This window comes from Schistocerca americana, chromosome 5 (genome assembly GCF_021461395.2).
Source record: "Schistocerca americana isolate TAMUIC-IGC-003095 chromosome 5, iqSchAmer2.1, whole genome shotgun sequence".
Classification (NCBI taxonomy): Eukaryota; Metazoa; Arthropoda; class Insecta; order Orthoptera; family Acrididae; genus Schistocerca; species Schistocerca americana.
Window position 1 is genome coordinate 22,967,533 of NC_060123.1, and position 22,218 is coordinate 22,989,750.

Below are 22,218 nucleotides of genomic sequence, written 5' to 3' on the forward strand. Positions count from 1 at the left end.
ACCAAAGAGGTCCTCCTACGAAAGTAAATGGCGCCCCAAACCAGCACTTTTGGTTTTCGGGCGATATGGCAACCGACAGTGGTATACCAAGTCGTCCAGGGCGTGTCCAAACGCGTCTTTGCTGGTCATCGGGGCGCAGTTCTAAGTGGGACATGACTGCAGACATTTCCACTCCAGTTAATGAGATTCCAGGCCGAAGACGTGACTGGAGACGTCTCGGACAGCAGTGGCGCACCAACCTGACTCTCGCCTACCAAAATGCCCGACAACCAGGACTGAAGTTCTGGAGTGCCATTTCTTTCCGTAGCAGGATTCCTTTGGTTGTCATCCGCAGCACCCTTGCAGCACAACAGTACGTCGACGATGTTCCACTCCCCGTCTTGCTGCCTTCATGGCAAGCCATCCCAAGGCTTATATTTTAGCAAGATAATGGCTCCACCGACACGGCGAGAGTTTTAGTTGCTTGTCTCCGTGCTTGCAAACCCTACCTTGGCCAGCAAGATAGTCGGATCTCTCCCTAACTGAAAACGTTTGGAGCATCATGGACAGGGGTCTCCAACCATCTCGGAATACTGACGATATAAGGCGCCAGTTGGACAGAATGCAGCACAGTATCCCCCAGGAGGACATCCAGCAACTCTATCAGTAATTGCCAAGGAGAATAACTGCTTGCACAAAGGCTAGAGATGGACCAACGCGTTATTGACTTTCTCAATCTGTGAAGCATTTTCTCTTGGAGAAATCATCAGTTTTTTCTGAAACTGCAATCACTTGTCTCCCTGTACATATACGTCGCATCTATCGGTTCCGTCCCGTTTGGATAATTCCTTACTGGTGTGTGACCTTTTTTTTATCAGCATGGCGGTGGTACGGTTGGTGGGACAGGGCGAGCACTTACGAGACACTATTTGGCCAACGATGTCAACGGCGCTGAAGCTGCATAAAAACAGAAACAGTTCGAAGATTACAGTGTCTCGATCCGATAAAGCTGAAAGTTATTGCTACCTCAGGCACCACGCGCCGTCTTCAAATTCCAGTCCGACTATGTTGAAAACAGGCGCTGTTCCGTCTATGACCTCACTGCATATTTCGTCCTCAGTAGTTGAACTAGAACTTTTTCTGTTTCTTTAATCTTGTTCTATAGCTTTGAAATAGACAGAGTATATTCCAATAAAAGACAATGATTCAGAGCATAATAAGCTGTTTCAAGGTTTATAAAGTCACCTATAACCTAGTATTATTCTGCCCACATCAGGCGTGACTGCTTATTTGAAAGGCTGTTCCATACGCAATCGTTTTCTTCTTATGGAATCAGGTACGAGATCAGTCTTCCACATCAATATTTTTAACGATAGCGCCTCAAACATACGGCAAAGATAACATAATAAATAAATCGGCGGACAAGTTTTTGCTTTGTTTCGATCTTCACCGAGTTCTGCAGCTGTCTGGTAACTCAATTTTTGTTGTTGTTTTTACCAGTGACGTTTCACCTAACTGCCTTAGGAGTCTTCAGACATCTTCAAAGATACTCCACAGGTAATTGTTTTACTGTACTCATTTTTGTGTGGTACGTAGTGTATATTTAGGTTATCTTGCTATTTCAATTACATAATTGCCATTTAGCATTCTTGTAATTGCAAATAACGTAAATAGCAAGATAACCTAAATGAGATGCCAGAAAACACTACATATATCGCAGAAATATTTATAGTTATATATTATGTGTTTGTAGAGCACTGAAGATGTCTCACATGAAAGGGCGAAACATGTCTAGTAAAATCTAGAGTAAACTTCCAGCTGCGAAAGATAGTGCAGTTAATTTGGCACTTTAGCCAACACTTAGAAAATGACAGCAGAGAACCACTTTATTATTTGTTATTTTTACGTTACTCACACGCTCCACTGACTTACGTGGTAACAGTATGAATTTATAGCCACATCGGGTATAATGAAATGGCGCTGCCAGCCGCGACTCAAAACAGTCGTCCAATTTACAGAGCAATGAAAAACAGACAACTGAAGAAAAATAATATATAACAACAAGCAAAAACCTATAAATTAAGTTAGTAGATATTAACGTTACCACATGTGTAAATACTCGACACAATTCCTGAACTACCGCCAGATTAAACGTATTTCAGTTCTATATGACAAAGTTATGAATAATGTAGTTTTCATGTCAGAGAGGTCTCAAAAACGCGACGATAATTCAGATGGAATTCCCAGAGGCAGGTACTTCGGGAACGCTGGTACAAACATCGGTTCATATTTAGTATGTCAACTCAGCGCTAATGATTCTTTGAGTTTTTGAATAGTGTTTATCACGATACTAACTACACGGTTTTGACGTGAATATTGGCCTGTCAAAACGTATCTTAGAAACCGCTTTCATCACTGCGTCCCTCTCTTGGTCAATCGCTTTCAGTGTTAGTCAACAGCTAAACATAAATAGATCTTTGGCAGTGCAAGTATTTCAATATGTAAAAATAAGTTGCAACAGAAGGAGATTATATTTTTGAGAAAAAATAAACGTTCTGTCTTTTAAATAGACACTTGAATGACTGTCAATCAGCTTTCCACATCGAACTAAGTGAATACGGCGGTTCTTCCCATGTCCGGCGTCACTAAACCAAATGGTGAACACTTTGAAAACGTCTCACACTACTAGTGGGATAACACCAAACGCAGACGGATGGTGTACGCAGATTCCATGCCGGGGGAGAAGGGCTGGCAGCGGGAAGGGCACCCGGCCACCCTCTGCAACTGACATTCCCAACCAGGGGTTAAAATGCTGACTCCGTGAAGATACGGGAAAATGCCGCGGAAAATTACGACTGTAAATCAGTAACGCGCAGAGCTAGAGATGTTAGTGGGTTCTGTGTCAAGCTTCATCCTACGGAAAAGGACTTGCATACTGTGGCGGGGAATTAAACGTGAGAGGACAGTGAACAAAGTATGTCCCGCTGCGGGAGAGCAGGTTCAGCATTACACTTCTGAAAACAGGTCATCTGCGAGCGATGAAGTACGTTATAAACAACTGGAACGCGCGCGAGTGCTTTGTTTGCTGCTTGGTAGTGTTTGCACTGAACTGCCTGTAGCACTGTTATCATTAGTCACTTTCTCTGAGTGTTGTGCTGCGTGTACCAGTTCCTACTCGTAGTATGTGACCAATAAGTTAGAAATGGACTGTAAGTTTCATATGGAGCATATGACAAGCGAAAGGGGCCCTAACTTGATCGTTGCTGGAAAATATAAATAACACCGATATAGATGAATGGTTAAACTGGGTTTTAGGCGTGGTGTGCTTTTGTTGATTTAATGAACACTAAAGCTGAAAGCGAAATTGTTAGACGTTTTGCTGATTATTTGACAACGAATTTAATAGACTCAGAATGTGCGTTTCTCCGGACACTTGGACTTCCAGTTATATAATTTCCGAAATGACAACTAATGCTTATGAGGTATTCCACAGGGCTTTCGGATTTAATTTTCAGAATGCATATCCGCATACATGGTACATCACTTTGTTGATGATATCGATCAAATTCAGACGACCACTTACATTTAAATGAATGATACAGACAGGCCTCATGGATCTAAACATAAACATGAAAACCATGTGCAGCATATACAAGAATTGATTTTAAGATTCATAAACGGAAAGATGGCGATTATAAGAGTCGAGGGGCATGAAAGGGAAGCAGTGGTTGAGAAGGGAGTGAGACAGGGTTGTAGCCTATCCCCAATGTTATTCAATCTGTGTATTGAGCAAGCAGTGAAGGAAACAAAAGAAAAATGTAGAGTAGGAATTAAAATCCATGGAGAAGAAATAAAAACTTTGAGGTTTGCCGGCGACTTTGTAATCCTATCTGAGACACCACAGGACTTGCAAGAGCAGTTGAACGGAATGGACAGTGTCCTGAAAAGAGGATATAAGATGAACATCAAAAAAGCAAAACGAGGATAATTTAATGTAGTCGAATTAAATCACGTGATGGTGAGCGGCCGGCCGGAGTGGCCGAGCGGTTCTAGGCGCTACAGTCTGGAACCGCGCGACCGCTACGGTCGCAGGTTCGAATCCTGCCTCGGGCATGGATGTGTGTGATGTCCTTAGGTTAGTTAGGTTTAAGTAGTTCTAAGTTCTAGGGGACTGATGATCTCTGAAGTTAAGTCCCATAATGCTCAGAGCCATTTGAACCATTTGATGCTGAGCGAATTAGATTAGGAAACGAGACTCTTAAAGTAGTAGATGAGTTTTGCTATTTGGGGAGCAAAATAGCTGACGACGGTCGAAGTAGAGCGTTAAAAAATGTAGACTAGCTATGGCAAGGAAAATGTTTCTGAAGAACAGAAATTTGTTAACATCTAATATAGATTTAACTGTCTGGAAGTTTTTTCTGAAAGTATTTGTATGGAGTGTAGCTAGGTATGGAAGTGAAACATGGATGTAAATAGTTCAGGCAAGAAGAGAATAGAAACTGCAGAAGAATGCTGAAGATTAGATGGGTAGATCACGTAACTAATGAGGAGGTATTGAATAGAATTGGAGAGAAGAGGAATTTGTGGCACAACTTGACTAGAAGAAAGGATCGGTTGGTACGACACGTTGTGAGGCATCAACGGATCACCAATTTAGTACTGAAGGGAAGCGTGGAGAGTGAAAATGCAAATGGCTCTGAGCACTATGGGACTTAACATCTGAGGTCATCAGTCCCCTAGAACTTAGAACTACTGAAACCTAACTAACCTAAGGACATCACATACATCCATGCCCGAAGCAGGATTCGAACCTGCGACCGTAGCGGTCACGCGGTTCCAGACTGAGGCGCTTAGAACAGCTTGGCCACAACAGCCAGCGTGGAGCGTAAAAATCGTAGAGGGAGACCAAGAGATGAATACACTAAGCAGATTCAGAAGGATGTAGGTTGCAGTAGGTACTGGGAGATGAAGAAACTTGCACAGGATAGAGTAGCATGGAGAGCTGCATCAAACCAGTCTCAGGACTGAAGACCACAACAACAACAAATTGAAAGATAACAAGTTTGATTTTTTAAAAGAGCATTTCTTAGTATTATCATACGAAATGAAATTAGTTACCATGTGTTTTTAACAGTGCCTATGACTGGTCTAGCTTGTCATAGAGACCCTAAGTCTATGAAAATGGGAAGAAAATGCTGTAGTGTCAACTTTTGTTTTCTTTCGTGCGCAGTTGACTTGACCCAAAACTTCACAACCACTCGCAGCTGACCTGTTTCGAAAATTAACTGTGCACACAGATGACCAGTACAAGAGCAGGTGAAGTTTTGGGTCGGAGTGCAGTCGGGATCGCTCGTCCAGCTAAAACGCTCGTCCAGCTAATCATGACCGCCACTTACACCAGCTTAGTACTCAAGCTGCTCTGACTTACGTGTCTTACCTTCACCTTTCAACGTACGCCTATTCACACTCTGCACATCGTTCGCATATTCCACGGGAAAACCAGTGGACCTTCGTGTGGTCTATAATGATTGTACTGAGCGTATTCGGCGTGGTTTTGTGATAACGACAAAAAGACAGAAAAATGAAGAACAGATTATGGTCGCTCCCAGGGTATTTCCTAATACTTAAACAAACTCCATCTCTCGGTAATGCTTTTTGCATCTTAAAAATGACAAATTCGACCTAATTTTTGTGTTAAACATTGAACTATAGTATTTCTAAAGCATTATGGACGAATCGGAGCGCGGTCGGTGAAAGAAAAGGACATGCTTAACCAAGTATTGTGTTATTGATGCCACCATTCGGGTATATACAGGATGTCCGCGCTAAAGGTATACAAAAGCATTTGTGCATATTCCAATACCCATTAAGGTTTATAACTTTATTTATTCAACGTTGTACTCAGGAGCTAAAACATTTTTATGAACGTTGGTGCAGTTCAATATGGGCAGCATTTGTAGCTCGACAGATATCGATACGTCACTGCACTCCTCAGCACTCGTTCGTAAGTGTGTCAGGTGTTAGGGCCTCTCCTGCGCACGAGTTCCACAGTCCCTTCATTCACATGCGTTTTGGGATGTTTTCAGGCATTTCTCGAAGAGTCCTATCCCACTAATACATGGATTTATTTATGGGAGGATCCATGTTCCGTTCTCTTCTTGCACGCTGCTGAGCACGTGTTACCGGTTTCGTTTCAATTCTGTTAACCACAGCACATACTGCACCTTTCGTCGTGGCGTCCACATGTTGACTATCAGGAGTAAGCCTGCCTGCTGCACAGTAAACATTTGTGCGTACGCACGCACTTGCTTCACACTACTCAGCGTTCTTTGTGGGATGGTGAGGATCAAATCTTGGTCGTGTCTATATCGACTGCGTATTTATCCAACAACATAAAATGTCAAGTTCTTCGTTATAAACATTTGTTTGCATATACATGTAGCCCAGACACCTTGTACATGTAGCACTTTATTTCCAACTGTTGACTTGTACCCATAGAAACAATTTTATTATGAATCATGCAAGGGAGACAGCCGGCTCTGTGAGCGCATACTGAACAGCGGACCATTTGCAAAGTGCGAAGGAGTAGTGAGTATCAGTTACCCCTTTCACTGGTATTCATCTGCTTTGGTAAAATTTTTGACTCAATTTCAACGAAAACTGTAATGACTTCCCTTGAGAAACAAGGCATTAAGTCAATGTAATTGAGTTTTCTTCAGCACAATGAGATATTAATGATCACCGAAGTTATAAGCACTCCTAGAACGCAGCTTTCATATCCTTAAACAGGAAAAATAGAGAACGGATATGAATTAATGCGACATACCTGAAATACCTTTAGTTTTCTGATGCCACTGTATTGTGGTCTCTAATGCTGATAAACTTGAACAACGAATCTAATAAAAAAAATAGCTCTGAGCACTAAGGGACTCAACATCTGCTGTCATCAGTCCCCTAGAACTTAGAACTACTTGAACCCTAACTAACCTAAGCACATCACACACATCCATGCCCGAGGCAGGATTCGAACCTGCGACCGTAGGAGTCGCGCGGTTCCAGACTGAAGCGCCTAGAACCGCTCGGCCACAGCGGCCGGCCGAATTTAATAACTTTATAACATAGACCATACACAGTCTGCCCAGCAGGAAACGTGACTGATGTGAAATAAAATAAAGCACGTTGCTTATTTTTATTTTACATGACTTCTTATTCAAAATAGGCGCCTTGTGAATCAGTGCACAACTGTAACCGTTGGAAAAATTTTTCTAAACAATTCTGATATTCAATCTTTGAAATCATCTGCAGTACCATAGTCGTTGCCTTCTGGATATCTAAAACCGTGTCCAAATACTTTCTTCCATTACCATTATCAGTTTTGGAAATAACCAGAAGCCGTACGGACACGGCGATTAAGGACGGCGTTCAAGCCTTAAGACACGTTTTTGAGCCAAGAAATCGCGTACGACACTGTTTTTGTGCGCCGACGCATCGTCGTGCGACAAACACCGTTACGAAGGTCGAACCCGAAGAATCCTCATCCACAAATTATTCGTAACTCCGAAGTAACAGTCTGCAGACACCTTTTGATCTTCTGGAGCTAATTCTTTATGGATAATTCCTTTTGAATTAAAGAAAACACTGAGCAGTGTCTTGACACCTCTTTAATGGATGCGCACTTTTTTCGGTGTCGAAGCTTCTGAACCTATCCATTCCGAAATTTCAACTTTGCAAGTGGCTCATACTAAAAACACCGTGTTGCACCACCTGTTACGAATGCATGACATGAAGTATGGACCCCTATCGACCGGTCTTTTCAAGTCTCTGCAGTGTTTCACGCTGAAATATTCTTGATCGTCAGTGGGTGGGGCACAAATCGACAACAAATCATCTTTTTGCCAAAATTTTCAGTTCAAATGCGATACACTGTTGCTTTCGAACTCCAGTGAGCTCCTCATTTCATCTGGTAGATGCACTAGTATCATTTTGAAGACTTTGAGCCACATTGTTAACATTTTCTTCGACTCGAACTGTCGGTGATGCTCCCGGGCGTAGATCGGTTTCAGTGCTCTCTCTACCATCTCGAAAGTTTGCATACAACGTAAAAACTTTTATACGACTCATTGATTCACTACCATAGACATTTTGTATAATTTCAGACGTTCTCTTTCATCCAATTTAAAACAAAACTTAATGTACGCTGTTTGCTCCACTGCTTCTTTCACGACCGAAGTTTAAAACATACAGTTAAAGTTTCGGTTTTTACTAGTAGGCTGTGATGCCAGCACTGTTAAATTTAAAACAGAAGGTAGTGGAAATATCACCCCAGTTAATTCACGCATTCGTTCAGAGCATTGCTAGTTACGCGGCTACAAAGTCAATCACCTTTCCTGTGGGCTGGATTATCTATTATGGTTCGTCCGCAAGTCATATCCACCGTCACTAGTTATGAACTGACGCCACAGGGGGCGCTGAAAAGAGTGACTTCATCCTGCGTACGCCTGATGTCAGACGAATAGTTTGCAAACGAACATCCATTCCTGATCGCTGATGAAAGCGAAGGTACAGCTCCACTGGGCCCGCCCTTTGCTCTGGAGGGCGACGGTAACTTAAGATACCTCGGTGTTACCTTGGACCGTCCACTGACAGGGCGCCCGCATGACTAGGACGTGAAGTTCAAAGTCGGCAATCTTCTCTGAAAGCTTTACCTCTTGCTTAACAGAATTCAATGCCCTACCATCGAGTACGCCACCGTCGTTTGGGGACAGGTTGTCGAAGAGCATCTGAAGAAGCTTCGAACCCTGCAGAATCATGTTCTAGTCCTAGCTCAGCATTTACCTCGTTATTTCCCGTCTGGGCCTCTTCCCGACATAACAGAAGTCCTTCAGGGCAACGTTTCTGGAAAACTGTCCACACTTCTATGACAACCAGCATAAAAAACTGAATGGGAAGCAGTACACGAGAAACTTCACTAAAGATCCAGTGGCAGCATTCGGCCAGTAATCGGACAGAAAACATCGGGCAATTGCTGTTTGTCACCAGTTGCCGCAGTTGACAGTTGTCATCGAAGAGTTACCACATTGCCGCAGTCATCGCAAAGTGCCACAGCAGCCACAGATTGTTGCCGTTTGCGTTACTAACAGAGCTAAATTCACTTACTGTTACCGAAAATGGAGACAGACTGGAACTACCATTACATTAGTTAGTCACCGTTCACTCCGTTGTGTTTAGAATAGTGTTGAAAGATTTAAAATAGTTTGCCACGTCTCATCTACTTATCACTGTAATCAACATCATCACGCTAAATCTGAGTATTCGTATATAAACTTTTTAATAAATCACTGTTAATTGTTACTCATTGTCTTGCCAACGTTATTTTTGTTGTACAATTTTGAAAGGTGTCAAAGAGTTTCTGCGTGCAAGAACGGGACCCCAATACAGAAACCAATTCTTCCTTTGTTTCATATTGGGCAGCAAGCACATGTGGTGAATATAACAGCCGTTGAAAAGAATGGCACGTTTAATATAAAAAGAGGACAATAGACGAATAGAAATATTCAAGAATGCTTTTGATAAACTAGGCGGTGTTTCCAAATTAAGCTTCCGATGTGCTTGGATAGCAAAATTTACAATCAATATATACTGGTTTGGTGTATAAGTTCGTAGACTTTTTCCATGAATTTAATAAACACAACAGATACACAAAGCAGAGAATTTAGTCATCAATGAAATATTCTCCTTCACCAGTTGCAACAGTCTGCCAACGCTGGGGTAACTTTTCGATTCCGCGACAGTAGAAATCACGCGGTTTTGAGGCGAAGAACACGTCGAACCATATTCAGAGCGCATATTCATCCGAGAAAGAAGTACCTTGAAAGTTGTTTGATAAAGACCAGAAAAAGTGAAAATCTGAGGGTGTAAGACCAGGCATTCTTTGTAAGTCTAGCTGAATGGAGGCGTGCGTAGTGGCGTAGTAGCATCACTTCACGCAGTCTTCCTGGTCGTTGTTCTTGGATTGCGTCTCCAAGACGTCTTCGTTGTTGCCAAAAATGTTCAAATGGCTCTGAGCACTATGGGACTTAACATCTCAGGCCATCAGTCACCTAGAACTTAGACCTATATAAACCTAACTATCCTAAGGACATCACACACATCCATGCCCGAGGCAGGATTCGAACCTGCGACCGTAGGGGTCGCGCGGTTCCAGACTGTAGCGCCTAGAACCGCTCGGCTTTCACCTTTCCCGTGTAAGTGTATAGCGAGAAGGATGTCCACAGGCATACCCCTGGCGCGAGGCCACATTTCTCTGACGCGTTGCGACCGGCAATAGAATGGACTGGATAATTATCTGCTGTATCCTGCTTTGATCGGTGTTCACTTTACACCATAGACGCAGCTTATACAACTCGAAACTCTGAAACACTACGCTATAGTCTCGTTAACTTCTTTTTCGTGTTATTATTGACAATTGTCATGAGATTCTTGGTAGCATGGTCTTCCATTACAATGAAACACCATGTCTTCAGACCCTTAGAGTAAATGCCAATGTCCTACATTGTTCCTAAGCTATGAGGCAACAGCATAAGGTTTTTCAGAGCCATCGTCGGGAACCGCGCTGTTGGTACGGTCGCAGGTTCGAATCCTGCCTCGGGCATGGATGTGTATGATGACCTTAGGTTAGTGAGGTTTAAGTAGTTCTAAGTCTAGGGGACTGATGACCTCAGATGTTACGTCCCATAGTGCTCAGAGCCATTTCAACCATTTCATTTCAGAGCCATCGAAACGGGTCATAGACAAAAGATTAGTGCCTTGTTACAACGGGCTTTATTTATATTTTGAAAGAATGTAACACTCCATTGCGTCGGTCGAGGAGAGCTGTGGTCATAACACGGACAGCAAGAGCGCCTCAGCCAAGATCTTTGTGATTCAGGTCGGAAGGTGATCTGTTGGCTGTTGAACATATTCACCCACATGTCGAGCGACGTGAAGATGTTTCGTAGGAAGACATCTTTGCCTTTTATACCAGCCTAAAGTAGAAAGTGTTAGGTGTACTGTCTCTAAAGACACGCGTGGTCACAAATGCATACGGAAGCACAGGTAGATCTATCGTTCATCATAAGATACGCAATACTACCCACAGACATGCACATAATTTAACAGTTCAGAAAACAAATGGTTACGGTAGGGAACATTGTGTGTAGGCCAAGTAAAGTAAAGGCTATGTTTTGGCACCGCATCAGCAGCAATAACAATACTAGTTACTTGTTAATTTGTCACACAGAATGAATTTTCAAAGGCCCCTTGTCTAAATTCATGTGCCACCTGACACATTCCACAAGTACAAAAGTTTTGCTTCGTGGTGAAACCGAAAACTATGTCTGACCAACGACATAATCAGTATCAAGAGGTGGGTGAGTGCCTTCATTCCCATAATTTGGCTGAATTGTATACAATGGTAGTATTTTATGCAGAGCTCACCACGTGAGATCCAACCATAATTTCATGTTTGAAGGTTTACAGTGTGGTCGGTTGAACAACTTAAATGCGTTTAGCAGAATGTTGTTGTTGTTGTCTTCAGTCCTGAGAAGGTTTACAGTGTGGTCGGTTGAACAACTTAAATGCGTTTCGCAAAATGTTGTTAATGTTGTCTTCAGTCCTGAGACTGGTTTGATGCAGCTCTCCATGCTACTCTATCCTGTGCAAGCTTCATCATCTCCCAGTACCTACTGCAACCTACATCCTTCTGAATCTGCTTAGTGTATTCATCTCTTGGTCTCCCTCTACGATTTTTACCCTCCACGCTGCCCTCCAATGCTAATTTTGTGATCCCGTGATGCCTCAGAACATGTCCTACCAACCGGTCCCTTCTTCTTGTTAAGTTGTGCCACAAAGTCCTCTTCTCCCCAATTCTATTCAATACCTCCTCATTAGTTATGTGATCTACCCATCTAATCTTCAGCATTGTCCTGTAGCACCACATATCGAAAGCTTCTATTCTCTTCTTGTCCAAACCATTTATCGTCCATGTTTCACTTCCATACATGGCTACACTCCATAAAAATACTTTCAGAAACGACTTCCTGACACTTAAATCTATACTCGATGTTAACAAATTTCTCTTCTTGAGAAACGCTTTCCTTGCCATTGCCAGACTACATTTTATATCCTCTCTACCTCGACCTTCATCAGTTACTTTGCTCCCCAAATAGCAAAACTCCTTTACTACTTTAAGTGTCTCATTTCCTAATCTAATAACCTCAGCATCACCCGACTTAATTCGACTACATTCCATTATCTTCGTTTTGCTTTTGTTGATGTTCATCTTAAATCCTCCTTTCAAGACACTGTCCATTCCGGTCAACTGCTCTTCCAAGTCCTTTGCTGTCTCTGACAGAATTACAATGTCATCGGCGAACCTTAAAGTTTTTATTTCTTCTCCATGGACTTTAATACCTACACCGAATTTTCTATTGTTTCCTTCACTGCTTGCTCAATATACAGATTGAATAACATCGGGGACAGGCTACAATCCTGTCTCACTCCCTTCCCAACCGCTGCTTCCCTTTCATGCCCCTCGACTCATAACTGCCATCTGGTTTCTGTACAAATTGTAAATAGCCATTCGCTCCCTATATTTTACCCCTGCCACCTTCAGAATTTGAAAGAGAGTATTCCAGTCAACATTGTCAAAAGCTTTCTCTAAGTCTACAAATGCTAGAAAAGTAGTTTTGCCTTTCCTTACTCTATTTTCTAAGATGAGTCGTAGGGTCAGTATTGCCTCACGTGTTCCAACATATCTACGGAATCCAAACTGATCTTCCCCGAGGTCGCCTTCTACCAGTTTTTCCATTCGTCTGTAAAGAATTCGCGTTAGTATTTTGCAGCCGTGACTTATTAAAGTGATAGTTCGGTAATTTTCACATCTGTCAACACCTGCTTTCCTTGGCATTGGAATTATTATATTCTTCTTGAAGTCTGAGGGTAATTCGCCTGTTTCATACATCTTGCTCACCAGATGGTAGAGTTTTGTCAGGACTGGCTCTCCCAAGGCCGTCAGTAGTTCCAATGGAATGTTGTCTACTCCCGGGGCCTTGTTTCGACTCAGGTCCATCAGTGCTCTGTCAAACTCTTCACGCAGTATCGTATCTCCCATTTTATCCTCATCTACATCCTCTTCCATTTCCATAATATTATCCTCAAGTACATCGCCCTTGTATAGACCCTCTATCTACTCCCTCCACCTTTCTGCTTTCCCTTCTTTGCTTAGAACTGTGTTTTCATCTGAGCTCTTGATATTCATACAAGTGGCTCTTTTCTCCAAAGGTCTCTTTAATTTTCCTGTAGGCTGTATCTATCTTACCCCTAATGAGATAAGCCTCTGCATCCTTACATTTGTCCTCTAGCCATCCCTGCTTAGCCATTTTGCACGTCCTGTCGATCTCATTTTTGAGACGTTTGTATTCCTTTTTGCCTACTTCATTTACTGCGTTTTTATATTTTCTCCTTTCATCAATCAAATGCAATATTTCTTCTATTACCCAAGGATTTCTACTAGTCCTCGTCTTTTTACCTACTTGATCCTCTGCTGCCTTCACCCCTTCATCCCTCAAATCTACCCATTCTTCTTCAGCTGTATTTCTTTCCCCCATTCCTGTCAGTTGTTCCCTTATGCTCTCCCTGAAACTCTGTACAATCTCTGGTTTAGTCAGTTTATCCAGGTCCCATCTCCTTAAATTCCCACCTTTTTGCAGTTTCTTCAGTTTTAATCTACAGTTCATAACCAATAGATTGTGGTCGGAGTCCACATCTGCCCCTGGAAATGTCTTACAATTTAAAACCTGGTTCCTATATCTCTGTCTTACCATTATATAATCTATCTGATACCTTTTAGTATCTCCAGGGTTCTTCCATGTATACAATCTTCTTTCATGATTCTTAAACCAAGTGTTAGCTATGATTAAGTTATGCTCTGTGCAAAATTCTAACAGACGGCTTCCTCTTTCATTTCTCTCACCCAATCCATATTCACCCACTATGTTTCCTTCTCTCCCTTTTCCTACTCTCGAATTCCAGTCACCCATGACTTTTAAATTTTCGTCTCCCTTCACTACCTGAATAATTTCTTTTACCTCATCATACATTTCTTCAATTTCTTCGTCATCTGCAGAGCTAGTTGGCATATAAACTTGTACTACTGTAGTAGGCATGGGCTTCGTGTCTATCTTGGCCACAATAATGCGTTCACTATGCTGTTGGTAGTAGCTTACCCGTACTCCTATTTTTTTATTCGTTATTAAACCTACTCCTGCATTACCCCTATTTGATATTGTATTTATAACCCTGTATTCACCTGACCAAAAGTCTTGCTCCTCCTGCCACCGAACTTCACTAATTACCACTATATTTAACTTTAACCTATCCACTTACCTTTTTAAATTTTCTAACCTAACTGCCCGATTAAGGGATCTGACATTCCACGCACCGATCCGTGGAACGCCAGTTTTCTTTCTCCTGATAACGACGTCCTCCTAAGTAGTCCCCGCCCGGAGATCCGAATGGGGGACTATTTTACCTCCGGAATATTTTACCCAAGAGGACGCCATCATCATTTAACCATACAGTAAAGCTGCATGCCCTCGGGAAGAATTACGGCTGTAATTTCCCCTTGCATTCAGCCGTTCGCAGTACCAAAACAGCAAAGCCGTTTTGGTTATTGTTACAAGGCCAGATCAGTCAATCATCCAGACTGTTGCCCTTGCAACTACTGAAAAGGCTGCTGCCCCTCTTCAGGAACCACACGTTTGTCTGGCCTCTCAACAGATACCCCTCCGTTGTGGTTGCACCTACGGTACGGCCATCTGCATCGCTGAGGCACGCAAGCCTCCCCACCAACGGCAAGGTCCATGGTTCATGGGGTTTAGTAGAATAAAAATACAAATTATAAAGTCAACAAGAAATTTGTGCATTACCAATGCAACAATACTAGTCATGTTTTTTGCAAGAGAAGGATGCCAATGCTTGACTGCTGTCCTGAAATGTGGAAACCGAGTAGAAACAAATTAAGGGCAAAATGTTGAATAGGTGATAATAATTTTTCTATATTTGAATATTAGAAATGTTCAAATATTTTGAGTTGCAGCTGGATAAATTCTAGGTTTCTGTACTTTAGGTAGTGTTCTGTCGAATTCGATACAGTCGTAATATACACACAACAATGAAAAGGTATCTCTTACGTGTCGATTTTGAATACAATAACAGAATGTATTTCAGGTTTTTTAGTTCTTTCCAGTTCCCTTCTTTATTCGTAAAAGAGACTCACTGAAATCATTCACAAGAGTAAAACTCAACGCAAGTTAAAATCTTTATAGAACTTGTTTTAATGGTTTTGATCCACGTCATACGTGGTAAGAACAAAGATTTCGTTCAGATAGCTTCTAATAAATCAGTATGAAATTGTTCTAAATATACTACACAATTCTTCAGTTTACAAAAATTTCGTATTTAAATAGATAAACAATAAAACAGTGTGCTGTGTGCTACTACATATACATATAATTATGGGTGCACCAGAAGCTAGAAATTGCGGTATGAATAATATTACATATAAAACACACATGCTCGACAAAGTGCAGGAATCCTAGGATGCATCAGCTCAACAAACATACAAAAAGCACTTCAATAAATAATAACTCATCTTGTTTCAGTAACTGTCGACTGAAACGTCGAATTTTAGTGTGGGGAGAAACGCACACCGCCCCTGAAACATGCCGAAATCCAGCTGTTAACTCGCAGCCGACCTACGCATTGGTGTAGCTGATGAAGACACGCGTTCACAGCGCTCTTCAGGGAAGCAAGCGACTTCACAAACACAAAAACGGCAATGTTACGTATGCTGTTGCCATAGTACTGGTACTCCGTAATATCTTACTGAAGTGACTTGCCCTGTATCCTGCGGCCTGCACGTATCGTCGACATCAATTTCTGATATTCCAAAGTAGTGTAATGGTTTGGTTGCTCCAAGAGAGTCTTGGTTAGTCCTAAAGTTACACTATCATAGCTGTACTAATTCACCATACCTCGCACGCATGTGTTACTACGAGTCGAGGAGTATTGAATGACCTCACCAGGCTGGTAATAATCCGTGTAGAGAGTGTTTTGTCCAAGCCGACTTGACCTGATTTGTTGTCAGTGCATCAAAATAAAAAAACGAAACAGAACTCATCATCGACGTAAATATCAGTCGACCACAATAGTATTATTGCACATGGAAGTGAGGGCTAATATTTAGTTTTCACGAGGACACGTTCAACTGCTTGGTAGTACACTGTGGTGACAAAAGGCATGGGATACTTTTTAATATCGTGCCAGACTTCCTTTTGTCAGTGTAGTGCAGAAACTCGACGTGACATGGACTCAACAAACCATTGGAAGCTCCCTGTAGATATGTCGACCCATGCTGCCCCATACCCACTCATAATTGCGAAGGTGTTGCCGGTGCGGGATTTTGCGCGCGAACTGACCCTTCGGTTATGTCCCATAAATGTTCGATGGGCTACACGTCGGGAGATCTGGGTGGCCAAATCAGTCACTCGAATTACTCAGAATGTTCTTCAAACCAATCGCGAACACTGTTGTGGCCCAGTGACAAGCCGCATTGTAACCTATGAAAGTTCCATCGTTGTTTGAAACATGAAATGATCTCCAAGTATCCGAACAAATCAATGGCCAGCCAATGGTTGGTTCAATTGGACTAGACGACCTGGTCCATTGAATGTAAACACTGTCTACACTGTTATGGAGCCACCACACAGTGTCTTGTTGACAACCTGGGTCCACGACTTCGTGGAGTCTGCGCCACACTCGAACCCTACCATCAGATATTACTAACTGGAATCGGGACTCATCTGAGCAGGCCACGGTTTTCCGTTGTCTAGGGTCCAACCGATATGTTCAAGAACCCCGGAGTGGCGCTCACAGCATGTCTTTCTTTTAGCCAAGACACTCGCTTCGGTCGTCTGCTGCCATAGCCCATTAACACCAAATTTTGCTTTCTGCGGTTATTTCACGCAGTTTTGCTTTTCTATAAGCACTGACAACTCTACACAAATACCTCGTCTCTCGGCCGCTACGTGAAGGCCGTCGGCCACTGCACTGTCCGTGGTGACAGGTAGCGTCTGATACTCGGTATTCTCTGACCACTCTTGACACTGAGGATCTCGGAATACTGAATTCCGTAACGATTTCCGAAATGTGATGTCCCATGCATCTAGCTCCAACTACCATTCCGCCTTCAGAGTCTGTTATTCCCATGGTGCGGCGATAATCATGTCGGAAGCCTTTCCACGTGAATCATCTGAATACAAACAACAACTTCCGCAACGCACTGCCCTTTTATACCTTATGTACGCGATATTACAGCCATATGTGTATGTGCATATCTCTACCCCATGAGTTTTGTGGCCTCAATGTCTATGCACACTTGACGTGAAGGCATTCACTGTGCGATGCGTTTTCTGTTCCTGAATCACTAATGTACTTGTTTGCTGAGACGTCACCGCATGTTTCCGACAACGGCCGCGGGAGACAAGTACATTAATATCGTGGTCGTGTAGTACACCGATGAGCTAAACATTATGATGACTGTCCATCGCGAGGCAAAAAACCGACTGGTGAAGTTGCAGGTACATGGCACGACAAGGAAAATATTTACGCGGAGTAGACGCAAATGGGGAATCATTGTAGAAACTATACAGCCGCAGATGGCGAACTCAACCGACGTAAACGACTTCGACATGGCTTACTGTTATGCCAGGCGCCTGGGAGTGAAAATCTGTAGTATACAGAGAAGTTGAAGCATTAGAAAATTGTAGCGAAATGCAGGAAGATCTGCAGCGGATAGGCACTTGGTGCAGGGAGTGGCAACTGACCCTTAACATAGACAAATGTAATGTGTTGCGAATACATAGAAAGAAGGATCCTTTATTGTATGATTATATGATAGCGGAACAAACACTGGTAGCAGTTACTTCTGTAAAATATATGAGAGTATGCGTGCGGAACGATTTGAAGTGGAATGATCATATATAAAACCAATTGTTGGTAAGGCGGGTACCAGGTTGAGATTCATTGGGAGAGTGCTTAGAAAATGTAGTCCATCAACAAAGGAGGTGACTTACAAAACACTCGTTCGACCTATACTTGAGTATTGCTCACCAGTGTGGGATCCGTACCAGATCGGGTTGACGGAGAAGGTAGAGAAGATCCAAAGAAGAGCGGCGCGTTTCGTCACAAGGTTATTTGGTAACCGTGATAGCGTTACGGAGATGTTTAACAAACTCAAGTGGCAGACTCTGCAAGAGAGGCGCTCTCCATCGCGGTGTAGCTTGCTCGCCAGGTTTCGAGAGGGTGCGTTTCTGGATGAGGTATCGAATATATTGCTTCCCCCTACTTATACCTCCCGAGGAGATCACGAATGTAAAATTAGAGAGATTAGAGCGCGCACGCAGGCTTTCAGACACTCGTTCTTCCCGCGAATCATACGCGACTGGAACAGGAAAGGGAGGTAATGACAGTGGCACGTAAAGTGCCCTCCGCCACGCACCGTTGGGTGGCTTGCGGAGTATAAATGTAGATGTAGAACGGCGAGGGATGGTTCGCCGTTCGCATTCTACTGTCGTGAGCATCTACGAAAAGAGGTTGATGCCAGCGAAATCACGAATGGGCGACAAGGTGTTCGTCCTACAAGCCTTGTCATAGAAGGTGGAGGTTAGAGGATTTTGCGATCTGTAAAGCAGAACATGCGGTGGTCTGTGGCAGATCTGACGACAAAGTACACTGCTAGAGGAGACACAAGTGTATCAGAGCAAATTGTTCAGCGTCGATTACTAAACAGAGCAGATGTCCCCTACATATTTTCATGTTAATCCAAAATAATAGTCAGTTATATTTGCAATGGGCACTCGACTATCGAGACTGGACCGTGGCTCAATGGAAACGTGCCGTCCGGTCGGTTGAATCACTTTTCTTACTACACCAATCCGATGACATCGTCAAGAGTGCCCCAGAGAAGTTGATAGGATCGCTTTTATTCTCTCAATACATAAACGACCGGACGGTCAGGGTAAGCAGCAGTTTACGGCTGTTTGCTGAAGACGCTGTGGTGTGCAGGAATATGTCGTTCCTGACTGATCGTATCGATACACAAGACGATCTACACAATATTTCTAGTTAGTGTGACGAATGACAGCCTGCTGTAAACGTAGAAAACTGTAATTTCATGCTCATGAGTAGGAAAAACAGTCCTGTAACGTTGGGACACAGCATTAGTAGGTTGCAGCTTGACACAGCAACTTCGATTGAATATCTACACGTAACGGTGCAAATCGATACGAAATGGAACGAACCCGTCACCTTGGGAGTAGCTCGACTTCATTTTATTGGGAGACTTCTGGGAAAGTACAGCTCATCAAACGATATGGCGTACAGAATGTTAGTGCGACACGCTCTGGAGTTGCTTGGTATCCGTAAGTCGGCTGAAAGGAAGATTTGTTGGCGGTAAGTCCGATCAGGACGCAGATGTTACAGAGAAGGTGGAAATGCCTGCAGGAATGACGACGCTCTTTCCGCAAGGTGCTGTTGCGCATATTTAGAGAACCAGCATTTGAGATGAACTGCAGAACGATCATACAGCTACCAAAGTGTATTTCGCGTGAGGACCGTGAAGGAAAGATGCAGGAAATTGCCGCCCGTACGGATGCTTTTTGACAGTCATTTTTCCTCATTCTGTTTGTGAGTCGAACAGGACAGGAGATAACCAGTAGTGCTACCCTCCGCCATGTGCCGTACGGTCGTTTGCGGAGTATCCGTGTAGATGCAGAAGATACGCCGCCATCCAGGTTAACGCATCACGGCCGCAGGCGAGTGGAAACAGTATTATGCTACTAGGGACATTTACCCGGGCTTCTATAGGATGTGTGGCAGTAATCGAAGGTACCATGAACCAGGATCCCTTCATCCTTCGTGTCTTCCCCGAGAACTGTGGCATTTGCCAGCAGGATAACAGACCGTGTCACAAGGCCATGCTCGAGGTACAGTGCTTTGAGGAGAATGTTAGTGAACGTTGACGCTTTGGCCACCGAATCCGCCTGTTCTGAACCAGGCCGAAAGCGTCTGAGACGCTATCGGACGCCAGCCCCGCACGCAAAAACATACGAAAACTGCCCGACATGTGCTTAGACACCTGGTGCCACATGTCTCCGAATACACGTCAAACATAGTCGCCGCTGCGTTGCGGTCCAGAAGTGGACCAGCGGCCTGTTAAGCAGGTGGTCGTAACGTTTCGGCCGATCGGTGTATCTGACAGCGCCTCATGCCTGCAGTCCAGTCAGCGTGTACGAGAGCTGTGCGTGGATCGCTGAGGAGCAAACAGTCAGAGCGGCAACACTATCCTCAAGTAAAATGAGAGGTCCTCAAGATGTTTTTAAATAAATGAGGTATATCGTTTTAAGGCATTGTTCAAAGTTAACTGGAAAGCTTTCAGAGTCAAGATAATCCTGATCACAGGTTGTATGTGGCCTGTTTTCATTTCTGCCGATATACTGTATTGGGCGTTTCAAACTGGTTTCTGAACAGCACACCGGCGTACCTCCCCAGTCTAATGAGTATTGATGTGTCAGTAAAAAGAGCCCTTGCTTTACTACGCCAGTCGTCATTTTATAATTTCGCCGAAATAAGTTCTCAATTGTTAAATGCAAATAATTCCCGCAATTAAAAACCGATGATAGAGCCTGCAAGGTTCATCCCCCCATTGCCGTCCTCACGCCTTTTAGCGACACGAGCGCATCATTATGTCCTAACAGTGACTCGCAACTGCACTGACGGTGCACAGTAAAGCAGTGCCCCCTAGAAGCAGAGTGCGGCAGTGCTGGCAGCAGCTGCTGGTGCAAAGCGTGGCGGCGGTGCAGGAGAAGCCGGTGGCCGGTGGTGACGGAGCTCCTACCTGTCGGACGGCGCTGCCCGAGCTGTCGCTGAGGCTCTCCCCCTCGGAGCGGTTATAGCGCCTCTTGGTTCCGGTGGTCTGAAACATATGCAAGCCCAGTTAGCCTCTCACCTTGCGGGAAGCCTGAAAGCCTGTCTCAGCAAACAGCGGCTTACACGTGCCAGTATGACCTCTTCTTACCCAGGGCACCGCCTACCAGCAATACTTCCGTACTGAGGGACAAAGCAAAGTTGTACGTGGCTTCAGCTGATTGCGCGGGAAGGATAGGGAAGAATCATAATTGTGGGTAGAGATGGATTTGCAGACAGTGTAATAGAGCAGTTGATGCCACTGCGTAATTATGAGGGGCATTCAGTAAGTATCGCAACATTTTTTTTTTCTTAAAGCAGGTTGGTTTTATTAAAGAGTCCAGTAAACCATATTATTCCTCGCTCTTCGGGCTACCAAAGCCTGTATTTCAATATAATCTGTGTTCAGTAAGACGGCCTTACGCCACCTCAAAAAGGAGACCTGTATTCCCGCATGCTACCAATCACTGGCCGATGTCGGAGTCAGTGTCTTGCTGCATCAATAAACTCCCCCACGCGCTGCTTCCCGCGGTGTGGATCCTTCGTTGGGCCAAACAGACGAAAGTCGAAAAGTGCGAGATCCCAACTGTAGAGTGAATGAGGAAGAACATTCCGATGAAGTTTTGTAAACACCTCTCGGGTGCGCAGACTTCTGTGAGTTCTTGCGTTGACATGGGAAAGGAGAAGTTCAACAGCATTTTGGTGGCGACGAACGCGCTGGAGTCCAACACTGCAGGAGTCACAGAGCTGTGTGCAGCCGGCCGGGACGCGGGAGATCGGGTACGAGTGCGCACCTCGCCCAACGACTCACCGTGCTTTTGGTCACTGCCAGGTCTCTGTGGACATTCTGCGAGCTCCTATGAATGCATGTGATGCTCGGTTTCAGCCAAAAGAAACTCAATGACAGCTCTCTGCTTGGAACACACCTACGTTACACACGCCATTTTGAATTATATATATATATATATATATATATATATATATATATATATATATATATATATAGCGCTACCACCTATCTAAACTTCCTGAAACTATGCGGGCTGAAGAGGGAATATTCTACGATTTTCCACAACAATTTCCAAATTTTTTCAACCGAAATTGGCTGACAAAAGGAATACGTTGCATTATTTAATAAACGCCTCTAGTAGTTTTTTGGCATCGAAGAGACGTTCG